This window comes from Caretta caretta, chromosome 10 (assembly GCF_965140235.1).
Source record: "Caretta caretta isolate rCarCar2 chromosome 10, rCarCar1.hap1, whole genome shotgun sequence".
NCBI classification, from domain to species: domain Eukaryota; kingdom Metazoa; phylum Chordata; order Testudines; family Cheloniidae; genus Caretta; species Caretta caretta.
Genome location: NC_134215.1, coordinates 43,541,609 through 43,567,648, shown reverse-complemented (window position 1 = coordinate 43,567,648; position 26,040 = coordinate 43,541,609). Strand labels below are relative to the sequence as shown.

The window sequence follows — 26,040 nt, the reverse complement described above, 5'->3', positions numbered from 1 at the left end:
TGGGGACACACACACTCGAATTTATAAAACCGATTTCTAAAAAACCGACTTCTATAAATTCGACCTTATTCCGTAGTGTAGACATACCCTAACTGTGGTAACAATAAAATCCCTCCCAACATTATCAATTCCATGGGCAGCCTGGGAAAAAATGGTCTATTCAAATGAGAGAGATACTAAAGGGAAATGAAACCTTTTGGGGTGAGAGGGTTTGGACTCCCTACCTTAGAACCCAGTTCTGGATTAGGTAGGCTCAGGCACTGAAACTGGATTCCCACCTGCAGGCTGAATCCAAGCCATGATGATTTGTGAGTATGCCGAGGAGACCATGCAGCTGCTCAGCAGATGTCAATAATGGAAACTTCCCTGAGGCAGACTGTGAGGGTCCCCTTGTCTCAGTCCGTGTGTGCCTTAACATGGCCTTCTAATTCCAGGACAGCCTGGCCACAACAAGGTGAGGCCTGATCAGACATGCATTTACATACAGTCCTCTCAAGAAGAGCATGGCTCAGCCACTTGGTGTCAGATGAAACAGTCAGATGAATGTTCAAAGGTTTTTAGGTCTGCTCAAGTCAATCCTTTTCACAGAGAGCTTACGGAGAAAGGCCTTTCCAGGGGGAACCTGCGAGTGTGTGAACCATGTTAGCACAGCTCATTAACAGCAGATCTCCCACACCACCTTGGAAAGGAATCCTGGGTGAGTCCATAGCACCACCTGAGCTTTATGTAACCTCCCTTCCTTCCCAGGTTTCTGGGGAAGCAGGCAATGCTCACCTGGGCATCTGATGTTGTCAACTGTGAGAGAGATCCTGAGTACCCCAGTGGTGATTGTGGCTAGATGGGAATCCTCGGTTCACCCCTCTGCTGCAGTCCTTTTACTTGTAACAAAATTAATCCTGGTTGGGGCCTGCACACAGCCACTGGGGTGCCTGGGGAGCCTCCAGGAGTAAACCTGAGCTAATCTATGCAATGGGGCTAACCCAAAAATAGGAATTATACACTCTCTGCAATCAATATCTGCTTAGACTAGAGTTAGCACCCCCTCACTGCACAATTTAGAAAAACATGCTATAACAGATTCAGAATAATTAAAATGTCACAGCCACTTTAATGTATGCAGCGTTGGTCCCAGGAGATTAGAGACACAAGGTGAGTGAAGTAATTTATTTTATTGGACCAGCTTCTGTTGGTGAGAGAGACCTTTCCCAGACCTGAAGAAGAGCTGTGTAGCTGGAAAGCTTGTCTTTTACCAACAGAAGTTGATCCAGCAAAAGACATCACCTCACCCACCTTGTCACACTACCAATCACTTTAAGTCACTGGGGGTGCTCCACAAGAAGTCAATTATTAAATGCTATTTAGAGTAGTGAATTAAAAGGAGTGCCCCACTCTGGGGTGGGGTAACTGGTGGCAGTGTAAATGTAGTAAGTTGACCAGAGTGGGGCACTCCTCTTAGATTCATAGATATCAAGGTCAGAAGAGACCATCATGATCATCTAGCCTGACCTCCTGCACAATGCAGGCCACATAATCTCACCCACCCACTCCTGCGATAAACCTCTCACCTTTGTCTGAGCTATTGAAGTCCTCAAATCATGGTTTAAAGACTTCAAGGTGCAGAGAATCCTCCAGCAAGTGACCCGTGCCCCATGCTACAGAGGAAGGCGAAAAACCCCCAGGGCCTCTTCATAGAATCATAGAATATCAAGGTTGGAAGGGACCTCAGGAGGTCATCTAGTCCAACCCCCTGCTCAAGCAGGATCAATCCCCAATTTTTGCGCCAGATCCCTAAAATGGCCCCCTCAAGGATTGAACTCACAACCCTGGGTTTAGCAGGCCAATGCTCAAACCACTGAGCTATCCCTCCCCCCTCTTCCAATCTGCCCTGGAGGAAAATTCCTTCCCGATCCCAGATATGGCGATCAGTTGAACCCTGAGCATATGGGCAAGATTCACCAGCCAGATACCCAGGAAAGAATTCTCTGTAGTAACTCAGATCCCACACCATCTTACATCTCATCACAGGCCATTGGGCCTATTTACCATGAATATTTAAAGATCAATTAATTGCCAAAATCATGTTATCCCATCATATCATCTCCTCCATAAACTTATTGAGTTTAATCTTGAAGCCAGATAGATCTTTTGCCCTCACTGCTTCCCTTGGAAGGCTATTCCAGAACTTCACACCTCTGATGGTTAGAAACCTTCATCTAATTTCAAGTCTAAACTTCCTGATGGCCAGTTTATATCCATTTGTTCTTGTGTCCACATTGGTACTGAGCTTAAATAATTCCTCTCCCTCTCCGGTATTTATCCCTCTGATATATTTAAAGAGAGGAATCATATCTCCCCATAACCTTCTTTTGGTTAGGCTAAACAAGCCAAGCTCCTTGAGTTTCCTTTCATAACACAGGTTTTCCATTCCTCGGGTCATCCTAGTAGCCCTTCTCTGTACCTGTTCCAATTTGAATTCATCCTTCTTAAACATGGGAGACCAGAACTGCACATAGTATTCCACGTGAAGTCTCACCAGTGCCTTGTATAACGGTACTAACACCTCCTTATCTCTACTGGAAATACCTCGCCTGATGCATCCCAAGACCGCATTAGCTTTTTTCACGGCCATATCACATTGGCGGCTCATAGTCATCCTGTGGTCAACCAATACTCCAAGGTCCTTCTCCTCCTCTGTTACTTCTAATTGATGTGTCCCCAGCTTATAACTAAAATTCTTGTTATTAATCCCTAAATGCATGACCTTACACTTCTCACTATTAAATTTCATCCTATTACTATTACTCCAGTTTAAAAGGTCATCCAGATCCTCCTGTATGATATCCCGGTCCTTCTAAATTGGCAATACCTCCCAGCTTTGTATCATCCACAAACTCTATTAGCACACTCCCACTTTTTGTGCCGAGGTTAGTAATAAAAAGATTAAATAAGATTGGTCCCAAAACCGATCCCTGAGGAACTCCACTGGTAACTTCCCTCCAGCCTGACAGTTCACCTTTCAGTATGACCCGCTGTAGTCTCCCTTTTAACCAATTCCTTATCCACCTTTCAATTTTCATATTGATCCTCATCTTTTCCAATTTAACTAATAATTCCCCATGTGGCACCGTATCAAATGCCTTACTGAAATCTAGGTAAATTAGATCCACTGCGTTTCCTTTGTCTAAAAAATCTGTTACTTTCTGAAAGAAGGAGATCAGGTTGGCTTGGCACGATCTACCTTTTGTAAAACCATTTTGTATTTTGTCCCAATTACCATTGACCTCAATGTCCTTAACTACTTTCTCCTTCAAAATTTTTTCCAAGACCTTGCATACTACAGATGTCAGATTAACAGGCCTGTAGTTACCCAGATCACTTTTTTTCCCTTTCTTAAAAATAGGAACTATGTTAGCAATTCTCCAGTCATATTGTACAACCCCTGAGTTTACAGATTCATTAAAAATTCTTGCTAATGGGCTTGCAATTTCATGTGCAAATTCCTTTAATATTCTTGGATGAAGATTATCTGGGCCCCCCCGATTTAGTCCCATTAAACAGTTCGAGTTTCGCTTCTATCTCAGATATGGTAATATATACCTCCATATCCTCATTCCCATTTGTCATGCTACCAATATCCCTAAGATCCTCATTAGCCTTATTAAAGACTGAAAGAAAAGGAGTACTAGTGGCATCTTAGAGACTAACCAATTTATTTGAGCATAAGCTTTCGTGAGCTACAGCTCACTTCATTGGATGCATTCAGTGGAAAATACAATGAGGAGATTTATATACACACAGAACATGAAAAAATGGGTGTTATCATACACACTGTAAGGAGAGTTATCACTTAAGATGAGCTATTACCAGCAGGAGAGCTGGGGTGGGGGGGGGGAGAGAAAACCTTTTGTAGTGATAATCAAGGTGGGCCATTTCCAGCAGTTAACAGGAACCTCCAAAGAGCAGTGGGGGGGTGGGGTGGGGTGGGGTAGAAATAAACCTGTTATTAAAGACTGACGCAAAGTATTTGTTTAGAATTTGGGCCATGCCTAGATTATCCTTAATCTCTACTCTATCCTCAGTGTTTAGCGGTCTCAAGTCTTCTTTCTTTGTTTTCTTCTTATTTATATGGCTATAGAACCTTTTACTATTGGTTTTAATTCCCTTTGCAAGGTCCAACTCTACTTGACTTTTAGCCTTTCTCACTTTATCACTACATGTTCTGACCTCAATAAGGTAGCTTTCCTTGCAGATCCCTCCCATCTTCCACTCCTTGTAGGCTTTCTGCTTGTTCTTAATCACCTCTCTGAGATGCTTGCTCATCCAGCTTGGTCTACAACTCCTGCCTATGAATTTTTTCGCCTGTCTTGGAATGCAGGCTTCTGATAGTTTCTGCAACTTTGACTTGAAGTAATTCCAGGCCTCCTCTGCCTTTAGATCCACAAGTTCTTCAGTCCAATCCACTTCCCTAACTAATTTCCTTAATTTTTGAAAGTCAGCCCTTTTGAAATCAAAAACCCTAGTCGCAGATTTATTTTTGTTAATCCTTCCGTTCAGTTTGAACTGAATTAGCTCATGATCACTTGAACCAAGACTGTCCCCTACAACCATTTCTCCTATGAGGTCCTCACTACTCACCAAAACCAAATCTAAAATGGCAACCCCCGTGGCCGGTTCAGCAACTACTTGATGAAGGAATCCATCAGCTATCGCATCTAGGAAAATCTGAGCCCTATTATTATTACTAGCACTTGTCCTCCAGTCTATATCTGGGAAGTTAAAGTCTCCCATGATCACACAATTCCCATTAGTATTTACTTCATTAAAAACATTATAGAGGCCTATATCCATATCCAAATTAGATCCTGGAGGTCTATAGCACACCCCAAGCACTATCCCAGGGGAGGCTCTAGTAGTTTTCTTCCCCAATGTGATTTTTGCTCAGATTTTTGCTCTGTCTTATCCATTCCATCGCTTCTTATTTCTTTACATTCTACCTCATCATTGATATACAATGCTACTCCACCACCTTTACCTTTATTTCTGTCTTAATTTCAGAGTTCTAGATGCTTGCGTGGGTGCACTTGAAGATCTTGAAGCCGGGGACAGTAAAGCTCTGTGGATCGAGTAGCACAGTCCAGCCAGGGGCAGAGCAAATCTAAATTGGGATCATTCCAAGCTGCACAGCCCCTAAAGATGGGAGCTGTTAGAACCAGGGGGCAGTAACCTGGATCCTGGCCAGCCAATAAGACCATTTCATCTCTTCTGACACTCAGAGCAACCCCAACCTCTTCACTGTCCCATCCCCCTGCACACTGCCCCACTGCAGTGTGCAGGGGGTGGTTCCTCCTACTGCCTTCACTGCAGGCCAGCCTCAGGCTCCCCTGACGCCTGGCTCCCCTGACGCCCAGTGATAGCCTGTGTGGCTCCCTGCTTGGTCCAAGCCTCGGAAGTTTCAAAGCATCAGCTCCCAGCTGGGCCAGAGCTCCACAAAGCAACCTGCCATCCCTGGCCAGGGGACCAGTAACACAGCCTCAGCTCCCCACAAAGCGCATCTGCCTCAGCAAGGAAAACCAAGGGTCCCCAGCCTCACCCTTGGAAGCGGAAGTCTGTCTCTTCCTCTAAGCATCATGGGAGTTGTAGTCTCCAAGGCTGGATTGAAGCACTCATGTTTTCCCCCTAATTAAGTTCAAAGGCCCTCTTATATGGAGTGCCTACACTTCTCCCCCCACCAGAAAAACCCTTAATATCCCCTTTAAGGAACCAGAACAAGGAAGAAAACAACCCAAAAATAATACATACATTCTTAATCCCTGTTGCTCTCTGGGGTAACATTAAATGCTGGGCAAAGTACATGTCCACTAGAATAGCCACAATTTAGGCACCGAACCTGAGGGGAGCATTGCCATGAAAAACACTTGTCCCCATCTTTAGAGGCTCTATCTCCCTTTTTGACTCGATAGGTGTTTTAGAGCCAGGGGACACAGCCACACCATGGTGCACAGTAGGTCTGGACACCTCACTGGTAACTCCAGCTGCATCATACATTAACCACAGAGGGGTGTCTGATCTCTTGCAGGGACCTCCTTAAGGGCTGCACAAGCTCTTCTTCTTCTTCAGTAGAAGGAGTCAACAACACTTTATTAGGCTCTACATTCTGCACAGGATTACTACTGGAAGAGGGGAATTATCTGTAGCAGGATCCCTGTGTACACAAGAGAGCCAAGTAGGCTACTGAGAGGGTCCGAGCCTTCCCTGGAAACATCTCTTGGAGGTAAAAACAGGTTTTTCAGCTAAACTTTAAGGTTGGTGTGGTTCAAGTGACAATACAACAGCCTCAGGAGGCACATCTGAGGGTCCAGGATACATAGATATATAGTCAGAGTAAACCTCCTTAGAATCAGTCGCCGATAGGGAACCAAACCTAGCCATTGGGATAACCATGTTACGCTCTCCTCTGGCAAGATGATCAGGGTACAGGGGTAGGCTCAGTAATCAATGGAGGATCCATTCTCACATTACTCCAGAGGAAGTAAACAGTTTCAGTGCAAGATCTTTAATGGGCCGCCATTCTTTTCCAGCTTTAGTTGGTAGACAAGTAGCCCAGGCATTTGACTTTCCAAAATGGAGGGCTGCGAACCCCAACAGTATGCAAGGTTATGTTTTCCTGGGAGCCCAAGATTCCTGATAAGAACTCGATCACCCAGTTGCAGATCATAGTATTGCACCTTCTGATCATAATGGTCTTTATTACCTTGGTTTATCTTATCGGCCGTAGCCTAAGCAAGCGAATAAACAGCATGCAAGTCTCTTTTTAATGTAGCCACGTACTGAAGGTAAAACAGGTGGGAGGATCCATCTGATGAGACCCCCCCAAAAAGAGGTTCACAAGTAATCAAGCGTCTCATCTTAACATTATGAAATATGGAGAATACCCTATGACCTCATTTTGCATACAGTTTTAAGCATGCACAATATGGCTAACGTGCTAGCTCCATCTAGATTTCTGCTAGGGATTTCAAGTTCCCAACATATTAAGCAGGGTCAGATTAAAGCATTCAGACTGGGGATCTCCCTGTGGGTGATAGGGTGTTGTCCTAGATGTTTTTACACCTAGCTTAGTCTGAAATTCCTGAAGTAGATGACTCTCAAAGTCCCGGCCTTGATCAGAGTGCATTTGTTTGGGAAGCCCATAATGCACAAAGTATTTTTGATATTTAGTGGGAAAGGTCTGTGCATACCTAGTGAAATGATCAGTTACAACTAGGGCTGTTGATTAATCACGGTTAACTTACGCGATTAACTCAAAAAAATTAATTGTGATTTAAAAAATTATTCGCGATTAATCGCACTGTTAAACAATAGAATACCAATTGAAATTTAATAAATATTTGTGGATGTTTTTCTACATTTTCAAATATATTGATTTCTATTACAACACAGAATACAAAGTGTACAGTGCTCACTTTATATTATTATTTTTTATTACAAATATTTGCACTGTAAAAATGATAAAAGAAATACAGTAAAAGCTGTTTTGTCCTGCATGTTGGGGGAATGGAGGGTGCTGGTTAGTGAAAAATGCTGGTTAACTAAGAGGGAGGGAGTTTGGGTGCAGGAGGGGCTTGGGGCAGCAGCTTGGGGCGTGGGAGGGAGTGCGGGGTGCCAGATGTGGGGGCCGTTCACCTTGAGCGGCTCCCCGCAAATGATGACTTGTCCCAGCTGCTCCTAAGTGGAGGCGGGGTAGGCAGCTCTGCACGCTGCCTAAGCCTCTGCCCGCAGGCGCTGCTCCCATAGCTCCCATTGGCCGTGGTTCCAAGCCAATGGGAGCTGCGTTGCTAGCGCTCGGGGCAGCGCAGGGGCTGCGCCTCTGCCTAGGAGCAGCCAGGATAGGTTGCTGCTTGCGGGGAGCTGCCCGAGGTGACTGGACCCCAGATCCAGCAGCCCACACTCCCTCCAATGCCCCAAACCCCCTCCCGCACCCAAACTCCCTCCCAGAGCCCGCGCTCCACACCTCCTCCTGCACCCCAACCCCCTGCTGGCCCCACGCCAACTGGACTATAAACTGGAATTTCAATGAAGATCAGAAATGCCAGTTTATAGAGCTTTCTGGTTAGTGAAGTGCCAGATAAAACAGCTTTTACTGTAGTATTTTTCAATTCACCTCATACAAGTACTGTAGTGCAATCTCTTTATCGTGAAAATGTAACTTACAAATCTAGATTTTTTTGTTACATAACTGCACTCAGAAACAAAACAAAGTAAAACTTTAGAGCCTACACGTCCACTCAGTCCTACTTCTTGTTCAACCAATCACTAAGACAAAGAAGTTTGTTTACATTTGCGGGGGGATACTGCTGCCTGCTTCTTATTTACAATGTCACCTGAAAGTGAGAACAGGCATTTGCATGGCACTTTTGTTGCCGGCGTTGCAAGATATTTATGTGCCAGATATGCTAAACATTCGTATGTCCCTTCATGCTTCGGCCACCATTCCAGAGGACGTGCTTCCATGCTGATGATGCTTGTTAAAAAAATAATTCATTAATTAAATTTGTGACTGAACTCCTTGGGGGAGAATTGTAAGGCTCCTGTTCTGTTTTACCCACATTCTGCCATATATTCCATGTTATAGCAGTCTTGGATGATGACCCAGCACATGTTCATTTTAAGAACACTTTCACAGCAGATTTGACAAAATGCAAAGAAGGTACCAATTTGAGATTTCTAAAATTAGCTACAGCACTCGACTCAAGGTTTAAGAATCTGAAGTGCCTTCCAAAATCTGAGAGGCGTGGAGCATGCTTTCAGAAGGCTTAAAAGAGCAATACTCAGATGCGGAAACTACAGAACCTGAACCACAAAAAAAGAAGATCAGCCTTCTGCTGGTGGCATCTGACTCAGATGATGAAAATGAACATGGGTTGGTCCACTCTGCTTTGGATTGTTATCAAGCAGAACCCGCCATTAGCACGGACACATCCCCTGGAATGGTGGATGAGGCACGAAGGGACATATGAATCTTTAGCGCATCTGGCAAGTAAACATCTTGTGATGCTGCCTATAACAGTGCCATGCGAATGCCTGGTCTCACTTTCAGGTGACACTGTAAACAAAAAGCGGGCAGCATTATCTCCTGAAAATGTAACCAAACTTGTTTGTCTGAGCGATTGCCTGAAGTAGGACTGGGTGGACCTGTAGGCTCTAAAGTTTTACATTCTTTTATTTTTGAATGCAGTTATTTTTTGCACAGAATTGTACATTTGTAAGTTCAACCCTCATGATAAAGAGATTGCACTACAGTACTTGTATTAAGTGAATTAAAATATACTATTTCTTTTGTTTTTTACCATGCAAATATTTGCAATCAAAAATATAACGTGAGCACTATACACTTTGTATCCTGTGTTGTAATTGAAATTAATACATTTGAAAATGTAGAAAACATCCAAAAATATTTAAATAAATGATATTCCATTATTGTTTAACAGTGCGATTAATTGTGCAATTAATTGTGCGATTAATCGCGATTATTTTTTTAAATTGCTTGACAGCCCTAATCCAAATACTAAAACACCTTTTAACCTCGGGTTAACAAATACATAATGTAAATCAACAAGTTACAGATGAGTGAAGACAATAGTACTAATATTGCCTGACATTATGAGGTTGTTTAGACAATGTGTGGACAACCAAGTTCTTACTATCCTGGCTGAAATTGCAGGTGGACAATGCTGCCAACCACCGGTGATCAGTAGCATCCAGTTTGGCTGCTGCTAAAATGTAGATCAAAGGATTATTATCCATGTGAACCTCAAACCTCGTCCTGTACAGATAATCACACAGCTTGTCTACTATTGCCCACTTTAAAGCCAGAAATTCAAGTTTGTGCACAGGGTAGTTTTTCTTGGTATGCAACAAGCTCTGGCTGATGAAGGTAAACGGCGTCAATCCTTCAGGGTGTTCTTGATACAGTATTGCTCCTAAGCCATCGAGGCTGATGCCTACATTCAAAACATGAGCTTCTGAAGATCGGCAAATGCTAAGATGGGACCATTGGTGAGGCATGCCTTAATTTTCTGGAAGGCCACTTCACACTGATCATTCCAAATGGCTCAGAGGGATGGAAATAGCTTTTATCAAGTTGTATAGACTTAGATTTTGATCCATTCCCACAAAGTGATGGTGCATAGCCCTGCAACAGCTCTTTCAGTGGTTACGTCACACTGTGCATACAGAAACCGCAGAACCCCAAAAAAGAATGCAGGGCAGACAGGTTATGTGGTCTAAGCCAAATGGAGAGAGCCTCAGTTTTTGATGGATCTGTGGCAATACCTTGCTCGGACACTATGTGTCCAACATAGGAGACTGAATGATGGAAAAACTTACACTTGTCCAAGGACAGTTTCAAGACTTCCTCTCTCAAACGATCAAGGACTTTCAGCAACTGCTCTTCATATTCTTCAGGACTCTGCCCAAAAACAACTAGGTCACCTAAGTAGACAAGTAACTCCTGGAGATTCACGTCTCCAACTGTTCACTCCATTAATTTTGAAAGATAATACAAGCCCCACAAATGCCTTGGGGCATTCTCTTAAATTGGTAAATCTGGGTGGACAGATAAACACAGTTTTCTCTTTATCCACTTTGTTCATAGGTATTAGGTTATATCCGCTACGAAGATGTAATATAGTGAGCCATTTACTTCCATGTAAGCAGTTAAGGATGTCCTCAGTCCTCAGCCTTTGATTTGGTATGGTTCACCTATTTAGAGGTCTATAATCTACACACATTCTGACAAACCTATTCCTCTTCCTCACCACAACAACTGGGGAGGCATACGGACTTTCTGACTCAGAAATTACTCCAGCAGCCACCAAGTGATGTAGGTGTCTCTGAACATTTTCCACAACAGCCAGAGCTAGGCAAGGAGCTTGTTCTCGAAAAGGTCAAGAGTCAGACACACAGGTGCCAACTTTCCTTGGCGCTGGTGAGTGCTCGCACCCCCCTCCCCCTGGCCCTGCCCCAACTCCGCTCTCTCCATGTCCCTATTGGACCCCTCCCCAAATCCCCGCCCCAGACCTGCCTCTTCCCCGAGCATGCCGCATTCCTCCTCCTCTCCCCTCCCTCCCAGCACTTGCTGTGTGAAACAGCTGTTTCGCTGTGCAAGCACTGGGAGAGAGGGGGAGAAGCACGATGCAGCGGAGCGCTCAGGGGAGGAGGTGGAGGTGAGCTGAGGCAGGTCGGGGAGCTGCTGGTGGGGTGCAGAACACCCACCAGTTTTTCCCCGTGGGTGCTCCAGCCCTGGAGCACCCACGGAGTCGGCACCTATGATCAGATGGATTTCACGCTGAGTATTTTCTGCACAGCCCACATCCCACTCATGTTAGGAGAAGATATCTGCCTCTGGAAATTTCTACTACATGCATCCGGTGAAGTGGGTATTCACCCACGAAAGCTTATGCTCCAATATGTCTGTTAGTCTATAAGGTGCCACATGACTCTTTGCCCCTCTCCAGCAGGAGTAGGTTTTATCCTGAGAAGAAACTCAGCTACAGTACCCAGCTCCCTCACAAAGTGGCCGAGTACAACCTTCCACCAATTGTCCTAGTGCAGTTATCAGACGCTCATTCGTAACAGATGCTGGTGTAACGATGGCCATCCCATCTTTCAGTAAAGCCTTCAATTTAGCTGCAAAATCAGCAGTCCCAACTAGTGTAGTCTCCTTTTTTGGGCACTCCCAGGCAGAAACACAGGCCAGGGGCCAATTTCACCCACAATCCCAACTTCCTGGGGTACACACAGTGGGTCCAAGTCAGCAGCTGCTCTCACCAATACAGCCACAGTCTGGGTGCTAGAGTCACCTCGGCAACAGTAAAAATCATGGTCTTCCCGAAGATTTTCACAGTTCCCAACAACTGACAGACAGTAGCACCTTATCCAGTATAAGGGCTCAACTGGGTGGCACGCCGATCTCTTTACACCAGGACTTTAGCTAAAGTCCAGAAGGGTTCAGGAAAATAGGCAGAACTACAATAGCATAAAATAGATATAAAAGGTTTCTTGCTGGAGAATTTGGGGGTGGCAGAAGGATCCCAATGGTGCCTCCAAAATGTAACCCCTCCTTTTCTCCCTGGGTTATCAGGAGCAGGCAACACCTCCCTGGGTGCCTGATGCTGTCAACAGTGAATGAGATCCTGAGTATCCCAGTGGTGGTGGTGGCTAGGTGGGAATCCTAGATCCACCCCTCTGCTGCAGTCCTTTTACTTGTAACAAAATTAATCCTGGCTGGGCCCTGCACACACCCACTGGGGTGACTGGGGAGCCTCCAGGAATAAACCTGAGCTAATCTATGCAATGGGGCTAACCCAAAAATAGCAGGTTTCAGAGTAGCAGCCATGTTAGTCTGTATCCGCAAAAAGAAAAGGAGGACTTGTGGCACCTTAGAGACTAACAAATTTAGCAATTATACACTCTCTGCAAACAATACCTGCTTACACTAGAGTTAGCACCCCTTCACTGCACAATTTAGAAAAACACACTATAACAGACTGAGAATAATTAAAATGTCACAATCACTTTAAGTCAGTAGGGGGCGCTTCAAACAGTCAACTGATGAATGCTGTTTAGAATAATGAATAAAACGTAACCAACTCACTACCTTTACACTGCCACCAGTTACCCCACCCCAGAGTGGGGAACTCCTCTTAATTTCAGAGTTCTAGACGCTTGTGTGGGCACATTTAAAGATCGTGAAGACGGGGCCAGGAAAGCTCTGTGGATCAAGGAACGCAGTCCAGCCAAGGCAACATGGGGCAGAGTGAATCTAACCTGGGATCATTCCAAGCTGCACAGCCCCTGAGGATGGGAGCTGTTAGAACCAGGGGGCAGTAACCTGGATCCTGGCCAGCCAATAAGACCATTTAGTCTATTCTCACACTGAACTCTCTTTGCTGTCCCGCTTCCCCTTCACACACTGCCCCAACAAACAAGGCGGTGGTTCCTTCCACTGCCGTCACTGCAGGCCAGCCTCAGGCAGCTCTGGGCACAACAGCAGTCTCTGCTCTAGCTCCACTGATGCTGAGCAATCATAGGTGCTGGAATTAGGGGCGAGGGGGGTGGACTTGAAGTGGTTTCCTTCATATACAGGGTTTACAGTTTGGTTCAATGGCTCACAGCACCTCCACTGCACAAATTGTTCCAGCACCCCTGCCAGCAATAGCCTGCCTGGCTCCCTCCTTGGTCCAAGCCCCGGAAGTTTCTCAGCAGCAGCTCCCAGCTGGGCCAGAGCTCCACAAAGCAACCTGCCATCCCTGGCCAGGGGACCAGTAACACAGCCTCAGCTCCCCACAAAGCACATCTGCCTCTGCGTCCAAAATCAAGGCTCCAGGGCCTCACCCTTGGAAGCAGAAGTCTGTCTCTTCCTCTAAGCATCATGGGAATTGTAGTCTCCAAGGCTGGATTGCAGCCTGCAAGTTCTTCTTGACCAGGACACCCCCAATTAAGTTCAGAGGCCTATGTAACAAGGGGTGCCTATGTTTGCAAAACATGGGGTCAGATGGATCAGTCAATAGGGCCTGAAGCACCCATGACGGGCACCGAAGCCCATTACCAGTGACACCACAACTTTCCATGTGAAACACAGAACCACACAGGAACTTGGGACTTGGGTTAGCTCTGCTGAGATCACATTAATATCTGGTGTTTCACAAGACTTTTTAACTGGGTGGAGTGAGGACTCAAAAGTGTCAAGCCCTGCATGAACCTGACACTAGGGGCTGCAGAGACCCTGGCCAACCTTCCACTAATGAGTGAGCGAGTGAGATATCTGCCAGAGGCACCTGGATGCATAGGCGCTGACTTCGTGGATGCTCTGGGGCTGGAGCACCCCTGGGGAAAAATTAGTGGGTGCTCTGCACCCACTGGCAGCCAAGCTTCCCTCTCCTCGCCTCCTTCTCCCCTCCCGCACCTGAGCGTGCCACATCCCCGCTCCTCCCCCTCCCTCCCAGCGCTTCCTGCCCCCTAGCTGCCTAACAGATGTTTGGCGGCGCTTAGGGCTTTCCAGGAGGGAGGGGGAGGAGCGGGGACGCAGTGCACTCAGGGGAGGAGGTGGAGAAGAGGCAGGGTACGGGCGGGGACTTTGGGGAAGGGGTGGAATAGGGGAGGTGCAGGGGCAGGAAGAGGCTGGGCCAGGGGCAGGGGGCGGGAGTTGAGCACCCACCAGGGAGAGGGCAAGTCGGCGCCTATGCCTGGATGGGCTCCAGCTTTCAGTCAGACAGCCAGGGGAGGGAGGAAGTGAGGCTGGTGTTAGGCAGGGCAAGTAAAGGGGCTGCTGGGCCTGACTGCAGCACTCCACACTCTCTTTCCACCCCTTCCTGCTGCCAGAGGGGATCCCAGCAGCCAGGAAGCCTAGGGCCACATTCTAAGAGACCTCCTGGAGGGGCACAGTGGCTGGCGCAGTGCCCTGCTAATGCACGCTTTGCTTGGTGCCAGGAGCAGCAGCTCAGGTGCTTGTTTTGTTTTTTCGGGTAAGTGACAAAGAACCCCATTTCCAGGGTCCCCAAAGGGAAATCCTGCAGGAAGGGGTCAGAGTGCTGAGGAGAATGGCGGGGCCCTGACGTGATACTACCTGAGACACCAATGCGGCTGCTGAGGTGGGTCGAGGGAGACACCAGGTGCTGAACCACAGGTCTCTGCACACCGAGATGGGCACCAAAGACTAGATGTATCTGGTGCCCAGGCAGACGCCACCTACCGTAACACAATGCACTGAAGCACCAAGCCAGGCGCTGGGCCATCAACAATGCCCAGGTGCCAGGACACTAGGTGCCAGTACTGAGGTGCTGAGGCGCCAAACCCTAGAGGTGCCGGAGCATGAGGGTGAGAGGGGGGTTCCTCAGAACACTAGAAAAACATGAGCCCAAATGATGACCCGAAGGGCTGATGGAGCAAGAACCCTGGAGGACGGTATCTGGAGAAAATACACGTTTCTTTAAGAGCAGCTGTTTAAAATGTGGGACAGAGGGGTGTATCTATCACTGTCACGCCTAGGTGCCTCAGGTGTGGACCAGAAGCTGTGGAAACACCAATCATAGCTACGGTCTCTGCCCCAAAGAGCTGACAGCATTTTCAGTTATCGCAATGCAATTTCCTGCTGGGGCCTGGCTGGGAGAGAACTGTAAGGGTGGGGCAGGTGAACCAGGGTGATGCTAAAGCTCTAGCCACAAAGAGAGCAAGTGAATTCTGCAGTGGCAAGGAAGTGTGAGACTTAACCCATTGTGACAGGGCTGCAATTTGGGAGCCCAACACACCACGCTCCGTAATGGCTTTCTTTACCTTCTCCAGAGCGCAACTATTCCGAGCTGTTACAGTGAGTTCTTCTGGGAAGCCTAACACTGAAATGAATGCAGCGCTACATCTTAAAATACATGCTTTGCACATTTTAACCCAGCAACGAAAGGATTCATTATCACTGAGACAGTTGCAAAGTTCCAGATACCTGATGTGCTAGAAATGCCAGGGAAAGACAAAAAGCCATTGTTGCTACTAGTGTTCTCGCCAAAACCTGTGTGTAATGAATATATCTGGATGAGCTTTGTAGATGAGCTGTGGTGAGAAATGTGTTGGGACTCTAAACTGGAAACCCTCTGGGGGAACAATGGAATTGGAAGGCTCCCAGACTATATATTATAAAAATTATTATATTACATATTATCACCTTTCTTTCCCTCCAGTTTCCAGCTCAACTTTAGCCAACACAGATGAGGCATGTATAAGTTTTCCTGAGAGTACGTGGGCAGGGGTTGGTGTGCGTATGGAGCATGACTGTGAATATGATGCACGAATGTGCAGGAGCGTAAGGGACTGTGGGTGCAGAGAGTAGCGTGACTGAGCTTCCAAATGCAAGCATGTGCTCTCCTGTGTATGAGTTTGCAGGCGTGTGTGTGATGCGGAGGCGTGAGTCTGTGAGTGGGGAAGGAGTGGCAGAGAGGAGAGGAATTCTTCCTTCTTAGCATGCATGGAGGATTAATACGTTTGCACAGTGCTTCCCAACTATTATTATTACACGGCTTGATATCTACCAGCCTCCCCCACCCAAAGCAGTGAGAGCCAAGAGTCCAGCATGACTCCTTGTATGAGGAAACCAACTTGGGACTGATGACTTTTACCCCCAGAGTAACCACTAGGAGCCCTCCTGCCTCTCCAATACACTCTTCCAATGCACTGTTGATCACACTGCCCTAGAAGGATAGTGAAGGTTCCAGTGCAGGGTACTAATGCCTCCTGACATTGTCTATTACCTGTGCATCACGGTCATGATTGTATGCAGTGTAGTTGCAGCCATGCTGGTCCCAGGATATTGCAGAGACAAGGTGGGGGAGATAATATTTTTTATTGGACCAACATCTGCTGGTGAGAGAGGGCATGTCTACACGGGCATAGTTACAGCGCCGGGAGTTGCAGTGCCGCTCAGAGAGTGTTGAAGGGAAACCACTGCTGTGTGTTCACACTGTCAGCTGCCTGCGCAATAGCGTGTTCACACTTGCAGCACGTGCAGCATTATTCGGAGCAGTGCACTCTGGGCAGCTATCCCACAGAGCACCTCTTCTGCTTCTGCCGCTCAGAGTTGTGGGAAAGTGGAGGGGGTCGCGGGGCATCCTGGGGCCTGTCTCAATGCCCCGCGATGCATTGCTTCGCCTCCCAGCAATCCCTGTGCTTCCATCCATATTTGGCGCCATCTTTCAATGGTTTGTGTACTGTGTGCCCTGCCTCTTGGGGCTACAGGAATGGATCCCGAATTGTTGACCAGTATACTGCTCGTGCTGACCAACACATCACTAGTGACAGTGGAGTTATTCCTTAAACTACAGAGGCAAGAGGAATGTAACATTGATCTCGCCACGTGTACTAGCTACAACATGAGATTGCTTGTGGCATTCACAGAGGTGCTGACCACAGTGGAACGCTACTTGTGGGCTTGGGAAATAAGCACAGAGTGCTCGGATCACATCATGATGCACGTTTGGGATGACGAGCAGTGGCTGCAGAACTTTCGGATGAGGAAAGCCACTTTCATAGGACTGTGTGATGAGCTCGCCCCAGCGCTGCGGCGCAAGGACATGAGAATGAGAGCTGCCCTGCTGTCGGAGAAGCGTGTGGCGATTGCACTGTGGAAGCTGGCTACTTCAGATTGCTACCAATCGGTCGTAAACCAGTTCGGAGTGGGAAAGTCTACCATTGGATTCGTGTTGATGGAAGTCTGCAGGGCCATTAATTGCATCCTGCTCCAAAAGACCATGATACCGGGCAATGTGCGTGACATTGTAGATGGCTTTGCACAAATGGACTTCCCTAACTGCGGAGGCAGCGATAGCACACATATTCCAGTTCTGGCCCCAGACCACCTAGCCAACTAGTACATTAATTGCCAGGGTTATTTCTCAATGGTTTTCCAGGCGCTTGTGGATCACCGTGGGCGTTTCACAGACATTAAGGCAGGCTGGTCTGGAAAGGTGCATGATGCACGCATCTTTCGGAACACTGGCCTGTTCAGGAAGCTACAAGCAGGGATTTCCTTTCCGGACCAGAAGATCACCGTAGGGGAAGTAGAAATGCCCACTGTGATCCTGGGAGACCCTGCCTATCCCTTAATGCTGTGGCTTATGAAGCCATACACTGGGCAACTTGACAGCAGCAAGGAGCGGTTCAACAACAGGTTGAGCAACTGCAGAATGACTGTTTTGTGTGCTTTTGGCCGTTTAAAGGCCCGCTGGCGCTGCCTCTGTGGGACGCTGGACCTGGCCGATGACAATATTCCTATGCTTATAGCCGTGTGCTGTACGCGCCATAATATTTGTGAAGGGAAGAGTGAAAGCTTCACTCATGGCTGGACCGCAGAGGCTCAGTGCTTGGTGGCTGAGTTTGAACAGCCAGAGACCAGGCTATTAGAGTGGGACAGCGCGGGGCCATAAGGATCAGGGATGCCTTGAGGCAGCAATCTAAAGCTGAGAGCCACTAATATTTGTTACTATGCTCAGGAGTGCAGTACTTGTAATGTTAGGAGGGGATTGTGATTGGTGCAGATGCTGCAATATGAAGGTTTAAGATAATTGTCTGTTGCTTTGCAGGTCTCTGTTTGCTTTCAATTAATAGAATTAAGATTGCTTTCAAACCAACACAATTCTTTTATTAAAAAACAACAACTGGAGAAGAGAGTCAAACAAACAAACAAACAAAAACATCAGCAGTGAGGGAGATGGGGGAAGGGAAGGTCCCAGGAGGAGGTGAGGTCCTGGGACAGCTAAAGATTTGTGTATGTCCAAGGATCATATCCAACCTTCTCCTTTGGAGTACAGTGCAGTGGGTACTGTACTTCAGCAGGGCCAAACTGTAGAGGGATGGGTGTTGAGTGCAGTGGGTAGTGGAAGTCCACAGTGCTGGACTGTGATGGGGGAGGAGTGGAATGATATGGGTATAGACTGGACACAGGAGGTTGATCAGAGTGTGTTGGTGGTCTCTGGGGGGAGCATGGGAAAGAGTTTTGCAACAGCAGCTGCAGGGGAGGGCGGGCACACAGCTGCTCGGTTTGCAGAGCTAGTATGTCCTGGAGCGTGTCTGCTTGGTGCTCCATAACCTTTAAGAGCCGCTCCGTGGCTTTATTCTGGCATGCCGCATTATCCTTTTGGTCCCTCTTCTCACTGTCCAGCCACTCCTTCAATTCCTATTTCCTGGTGGCGGAGTGCATCATAACATCACACAGAAAGTCCTCCTTAGTTCTTCTTGGCCGCTTTCTAATTCTGCACAGCCTTTCAGCTGCCAATAACAAAGAAGGAGGCTGGGCTCCCAAGGTCATCTCTGTGAAGTTTAAACACAACGTTTCACAGAAGCAGTATTGTTTGCAACACAGAGAACATTGATTCAGTGAATTAAAACACAGCCCATACTCTGACACCTGTCACTAACTGGCTGACCCCAGGCAAGCACACATGAGCCACAAGACCCCCATAATGGTGAGTAGCCACCAGGGCAGGGTAAATCACTCTTCCCAGACTCTGCTGTACACTGGGCACATGGCTCTTGGGGAAAGCCAGCACTGTAGTGGGGGGCCTGATAATCATTCCTGTCCCCACACTTTCCACAGGAGGTGATCATTATGGAAGATATCTCGCTGCTGAGGGTGAGCAGGGAATCAAGGGAGGGTCTTCTCCAAGATTGCAGCTTCTGCCCTGGCCCCTATGCAGCTTGCCTGTGTGCAGCAATGTTCCCCCTCCTGTCCACACTCTCCCTGTGATGGCACAGTAGTGCGGAAAAGGTACTGTTAATGGGGCAAGAAACAAAGCAGCTCTGCCGAAGAACCTGTGGCAGTGGATTGCCCAGTATTTCTACAAGAGTTTTCTGGCGATCTCTGAGGGAGATTCCTGTGAAGTGAGGGAATCAATCAACAGCCTGTTACGGCGCTCAGACTAGGCATGTGGTGGGAGACACGCCTGCTTTCTGCAACCCTCCTGCCCCCAACAATTTGCATCAGTGATTCCCAAAATCAATTCCACTTACCAGGGGTTTCCTCTCCTGTTTGCGCTTCACCAACATCTGACAGCTGTGACTGGCTAGCCTCCTCCAGGGTAGAAAAGAGCTCCTGGCTGCATGCATCTCTGACGTCTGAGTCATCTTCTGCCTCTGGGTCCCGCTCCACATCCTCATCCAAGATTTCCTCCTCCTGGCTCGGTCCACTCTTGACTGGCACATGAGCCAATGAAGTATCCATATTGGTCTTCGCAGTGGAGATGGGGTCGCCACAGAGTATCACGTCCAGCTTTTTGTAGAACCGGCAGCTCGTGGGCGCAGCGCCTTGTGGTAGGCGTTCTGCAGCTCCTTCACTTTTACCCTGCACTGCAATGCATCCTGGTCATGGCCTCTTTCTGTCATCCATTGTGAAATCTGTCTGTAGGTATCATAACTCCCATGGCTGGAGCGCAGCTGGGACTGCACAGCCTCCTCTCCCCAAATGCTGATGAGGTCCAGCAGTTCGGCATTGCTCCAAGCTGGGGATCGCCTGGTGCATGGAGCAGGCATCGCCACCTGGAAAGATGCGCTGAGACCACTGCATGCATCACTGAGCAAACAGGAAGGGGACTTTCAAAATTCCAAAGGAATTTATGGGGTGGGGATGACGGTTGGTCACCCGAAAGCTGCTTTACTGCGCAGAAACTTGCCAGTGTAGACAGGGCCTGAGACAAGCTTTCGAGCCACACAGAGCTCTTCTTCAGGTCTGGGGAAGGTACTCAGAGAATCACAGCGAAACACAAGGTGGAACAGATTGTTTAGTATAAGTCATTAACCCATATTTCAAGGGACCATTCAACATGAAGTGGTCTGTTAACACCCCTGCAGTCATAGGGGGGAAGAAGGGAGGGGGAAAATGGCAACTTGGGGGGGTTGTTAGTGGGTTATCGATTGTTGTAATAATCCATGATTCCAGTGTCTCTGTCCAGTCCATGATCTTTAGTGTCTAGCAGTGTTATAAATTTAAGCTCCCAGGCTGGTCTTTTGAAGGCATTGTGCAGGTTTCCTTTGAAAATGATGACCGAGAGGTTAGATATAGAGCGATCATTGTGTGAAAACTGTTCACCCGCAGGTGACAGGGTGTTATTGTCTTATCGTTTTCCTGTGTGAATTCATTCGAGAGCTTAGTGAACGGTTTCGCCCACATAGTTGTTGTGGGTGCACTGGATGAGATATACCACATGTTGTGATAGGCATGTCCTGGGACCCCTGGGTCTTGAAAGGTGTGCTGTTGGGGGTGTTGATCATCATAACAGTGGAGATCTATCTACAGGTCCTGACCTTGGTGTGACGTTATTGACATGAACTGTGACCATATAGATCATTGTTGCAATCACTGTTATATATTTGCAGCAAATATTGTACAAAGGTTGTCGAGTGAGGTGTCTATAAAAAGGATATGATTTGCTGGTTATGATTATGCTATCTGCATGCATATATCATTTTTGTATTTAAAATTATAAATATTTGCTATGTACTTGTATCTCAATGTGTTTGATTCTAAGTAGCATCAGTGAAGCAATTGGCCAGCTTATTGAGAAGGGACTCTTCAGATTAAGTGCCCAGTCAAGAAACACTTAACTGACAATGGACCGTGGGGGACTCCAGTCCACATATGAGGAGTCTTCCTGGGGACATTCAAGGTAGCATGTGAGCAATGGCTGCTCTACCTGTGAAAAAGTGAGTCATGCATGGACATGTGACTTGCCCATGTGACTCCAAACTCCACCTTGCTGCTTGGTTTCAGAGTGGTAGCCGTGTTAGTCTGTATCAGCAAAAAGAACGAGGAGTACTTGTGGCACCTTAGAGACTTATAAATTTATTTGGGCATAAGCTTTCTCTGTGTATATATATCTTCCCACTGTCTTTTCCACTGCATGCATCTGATGAAATGGGTTTTAGCCCACGAAAGCTTATGCCCAAATAAATTTGTTAGTCTCTAAGGTGCCACAAGTACTCCTCGTTCTTTTCACCTTGCTGCTGTGATTTTCCACAATAAGAACAAAGGGGTGTCCTTCCACATGGCAGAGGATATAAAAGGCCTTGGAAACTCCTCCATTTTGTCTTCAATCCTGCTTCTTACCTCTGGAGGAACTTTGCTACACTGAAGCTCAGAATAAAGGACTGAATGACCCATCCAAGCTGTGGATGTACTCCAGAGACTTGATTTGAACCTGCAGTTTATTCCATTACTGCTACAAGCCTGAATCAAGAACTTTGCCATTGCTGTACATAATTGATTCCATTTAAGTAATTTTAGCTCTCATCTATATTTCTTTCTTTTTATGAATAAACCTTTAGATTTTAGATTCTAAAGGATTGGCAACAGCGTGATTTGTGGATAAGATTCGACTTGTATATTAACCTGGATCTGAGGCTTGTTCCTTTGGGATCGGGAGAACCTTTTTTCTTTTACTGAGGTATTGGTTTTCATAACCATTCATCCCCGTAAGGAGTGGTGCTGGTGGTGAAACTGGGAAACTGGAGTATCTAAGGGAGTTGCTCGTATGACTTCTGGTTAGCCAGTGGGGTAAAACCTAAGTCCTCTCTGTTTGGCTGGTTTGGCGTGCCTTAATAATAAAGGACACCCAGCCTTGGGCTGTGACTGCCCTGCTCTAAGCAATTTGTCCTTAATTGATACTCTCAGTTGTGTCCCGCCAGAGGCTGCATCCTTACACTTGGCATCTACCGGCTGTCATAGCATGCTCATATTTCTCAGCTCTATGCCAATGCAAGGTGCCTCAGAACTTACTCAGGAGCTCTTGGCAGTGCCATGCAACTAAACCAGGCTGAAAGAGACGATTATTGACTCACTGCAGGGCAGCCTAGCATGGTCAACAGCAATGAACACAGCTGCTGCGATTTATAAGGTTGTACCACACCTGAATGGCCTCTGACATCTGTCCAGCTATATGAGAAATCATCACGACAGGGACTGTCTTCTTCTAGGACCAAATACTCAGCAGTGAAAATTGGTGTTACCAATGGAATTACGTGATTTATACCAACCTGAGTCTTTAATGCCAATTCAAAAGGTTTGTTCTCCCTTGGAGAAATGGTACCATCTTGTCCATGTAAGCATGCTGCTAAGTATGCCACATTCCTCAGGCAGGATGCACCTCCCTTTGCTGAATGATGTACTGTACCAAGGGTATCCCATTGATTTCAGTGGGATGCTAAGGGATTGCCACAGCACGTCTGGAGTGGAAGACCAGCTGCAAAGTATCTTACCAGTGTGTTGATAGCTTATATAAAAGCATATATTCCTAGCCCCATTCCCAGGATTATCCCAACAGTAGTAAAACCCCCACCCCGGGCAGTCTATAGACATGATGGGTCTGTGCCTAATAACTGGCTTGAGGCAGTAAATGTGAGGTGAACACACTGTAGTTTACTTGGTTCAGGTGTATCAATGTTGAAGGCAAAGACAGCTGATCCCATGCATCACAATAACACCTCCTGTATTTCACAACCCACAGCTTTCCAAAATGCTTGACAGCCCAACATACAGCCATCTCCAGGGCACAACATAGCCAGAGAGGTCAGGGGAGATGGGCACACCTCTCATCTTTGACTCCCTCAGGGAACTGATGGGCAGGATCCCCTGGGAGAATAATATGAGGGGGAAAGGAGTCCAGGAGAGCTGGCTGTATTTTAAAGAATCCTTATTGAAGTTACAGGGACAAACCATCCCTATATGTAGAAAGAATAGTAAATATGGCAGGCGACCAGTTTGGCTTAACAGTGAAATCCTTGCTGATCTTAAACACAAAAAAGAAGCTTACAAGAAGTGGAAGATTGGACAAATGACCAGGGAAGAGTATAAAAATATGGCTCTGGCATGCAGAAGTGAAATCAGGAAGGCCAAATCACACCTGGAGTTGCAGCTAGCAAGAGATGTTAAGAGTAACAAGAAGGGTTTCTTCAGGTATGTTAGCAACAAGAAGAAAGTCAAGGAAAGTGTGGGCCCCTTACTGAATGAGGGAGGCAACCTACTGACAGAGGATGTGGAAAAAGCTAATGTACTCAATGCTTTTTTTGCCTCTGTCTTCACGAACAAGGTCAGCTCCCAGACTACTGCACTGGGCAGCACAGCATGGAGAGGAGGTGACCAGCCCTCTGTGGAGAAAGAAGTGGTTCGGGACTATTTAGAAAAGCTGGACGAGCACAAGTCCATGGGGCCGGATGCGCTGCATCCGAGAGTGCTCAAGGAGTTGGTGGTTGTGATTGCAGAGCCATTGGCCATTATCTTTGAAAACTCATTGCGATCAGGGGAAGTGCTGGACGACTGGAAAAAGGCTAATATAGTGCCCATCTTTAAAAAAGGGAAGAAGGAGGAACTACAGGCCAGTCAGCCTCACCTCAGTCCCTGGAAAAATCATGGAGCAGGTCCTCAAGGAATCAATTCTGAAGCACTTAGAGGAGAGGAAAGTGATCAGGAACAGTCAGCATGGATTCACCAAGGGCAAGTCATGCCTGACTAATCTAATTGCCTTCTGTGACAAGATAACTGGCTCTGTGGATGAGGGGAAAGCAGTGGACTTGTTGTTCCTTGACTTTAACAAAGCTTTTGACACGGTCTCCACAGTATTCTTGCCAGAAAGTTAAAGAAGTATGGGCTGGATGAATATACTATAAGGTGGATAGAAAGTTGGCTAGATTGTCGGGCTCAACGGGTAGTGATCAATGGCTCCATGTCTAGTTGGCAGCCGGTATCAAGTGCAGTGCCCCAAGGGTCAGTCCTCGGGCCGGTTTTGTTCAATATCTTCATAAATGATCTGGAGGATGGTGTGGATTGCACCCTCAGCAAGTTTGCAGATGATACTAAACTGGGAGGAGTGATAGATACGCTGGAGGGCAGGGATAGGATACAGAGGGACCTAGACAAATTGGAGGATTGGGCCAAAAGAAATCTGATGAGGTTCAATAAGGACAAGTGCAGAGTCCTGCACTTAGGACGGAAGAATCCCATGCACCGCTACAGACTGGGGACTGAATGGCTAGGCAGCAGTTCTGCAGAAAAGTACTTAGGGGTTACAGTGGACGAAAAGCTGGCTATGAGTCAACAGTGTGCTGTTGTTGCCAAGAAGGCCAGTGGCATTTTGGGATGTATAAGTAGGGGCATTGCCAGCAGATTGAGGGACGTGATCGTTCCTTTCTATTCGACATTGGTGAGCCTCATCTGGAGTACTGTGTCCAGTTTTGGGCCCCACATTACAAGAAGGATGTGGAAAAACTGGAAAACGTCCAGCGGAGGGCAACAAAAATGATTAGGGGACTGGAACACATGACTTATGAGGAGAGGCTGGCTGAGGGAACTGGGATTGTTTAGTCTGCGGAAGAGAAGAATGAGGGGGGATTTGATAGCTGCTTTCAACTACCTGAAAGGGGGTTCCAAAGAGGATGGATCTAGACTGTTCTCAGTGGTAGCAGATGTCAGAACAAGGAGTAATGGTCTCAAGTTGCAGTGGGGGAGGTTTAGGTTGGATCTTAGGAAAAACTTTTTCACTAGGAGGGTGGTGAAACACTGGAATGCGTTACCTAGGGAGGTGGTGGAATCGCCTTCCTTAGAAGTTTTTAAGGGCTTGACAAAGCCCTGGCTGGGATGATTTAGTTGGGGATTGATCCTGCTTTGAGCAGGGGGTTGGACTAGATGTCCTCCTGAGGTCCCTTCCAACCCTGATATTCTATGATTCTATGATTCATCTTAAGGAAAGGGCCAGGGTCTCTTTCGTACACACACAGAAGATCTTGAGTTTTAAGGTCACTAGCCAGAGGCAAGTACTCAGTTTATCCGCCTCAGAAAACTGACGGGGTGAGTTGAGTCTGGGGGAGGGAATCAAACCTGTGGGTTTGGGGAGTCTGGCTGCTTTGGCTGTGACACTGTCTCCTTCCATACTCCTCCCACTGGGATAGCAGCACGTGCCAGGCGGGGATTTTGTTATTAGTCTCAGGAGTACAAGATTTCGAAACAAGCCATGACTCCTGCCCCCTGCTTTTGTCTGTGAGCTGATTGCTGAGCAGGAGCGGGTGTGGGAGTGGGATGGCCACACTGGAACAAACCTCCAGGAGAGCTGCAGAGTGAAATGCTGAGAATCCTGTGCCCAGCCTCTCGCTACTTACTCCATTTGCACAACCTCTGCCCTTTTCACTGGGGCTTCCTAGTGCAAGCTGCCATGAAAAACACCTGCCCTAAGTTCATCTGGACTTTGATTAAACCTATGTGGCCCCCCCATGATCATGGGGGTGCCTTGAATTCTTTCATCTACTTAGCCTTACAACACCTTGTGAGGTAGGTAAGAACTATCATTTCCATTTCACAGAGGGGGAACTGAGGCACAGCGAGACTAAGTGATATGCCCAAGGTCATACGCAGAGTCTGTGGTATAGCCCTATCAACTGAGTACTGCGCTAGTACCCTTGCCACTGAACCATCCTGTCTCTCTGACTGGACCAGCCCTGTGTGCTGACTTTGCTCAC

The 26,040-nt window shown here is 47.1% G+C and overlaps 1 protein-coding gene across 12 annotated transcripts in view; it reads right to left on the bottom strand.

The window, feature by feature from the left end:
* CELF6 (CUGBP Elav-like family member 6) overlaps positions 1–26,040 on the bottom strand; it is a 242,235-nt gene that overhangs the window by 48,840 nt on the left and 167,355 nt on the right. The window contains exons 12-13 of one of the 12 annotated variants that reach the window (XR_007358668.2): positions 19,552–20,946; positions 18,163–18,852 (exon numbers count right to left, since the gene is read on the bottom strand). The exons of 10 other annotated variants lie outside the window; for them this stretch is intronic. The gene's annotated coding sequence lies outside the window, so the exon portion shown is untranslated. Of the gene's footprint in view, positions 1–18,162; positions 18,853–19,551; positions 20,947–26,040 lie in introns of those variants that run through there. One more of the 12 variants, XR_007358667.2, reaches the window with a different exon arrangement.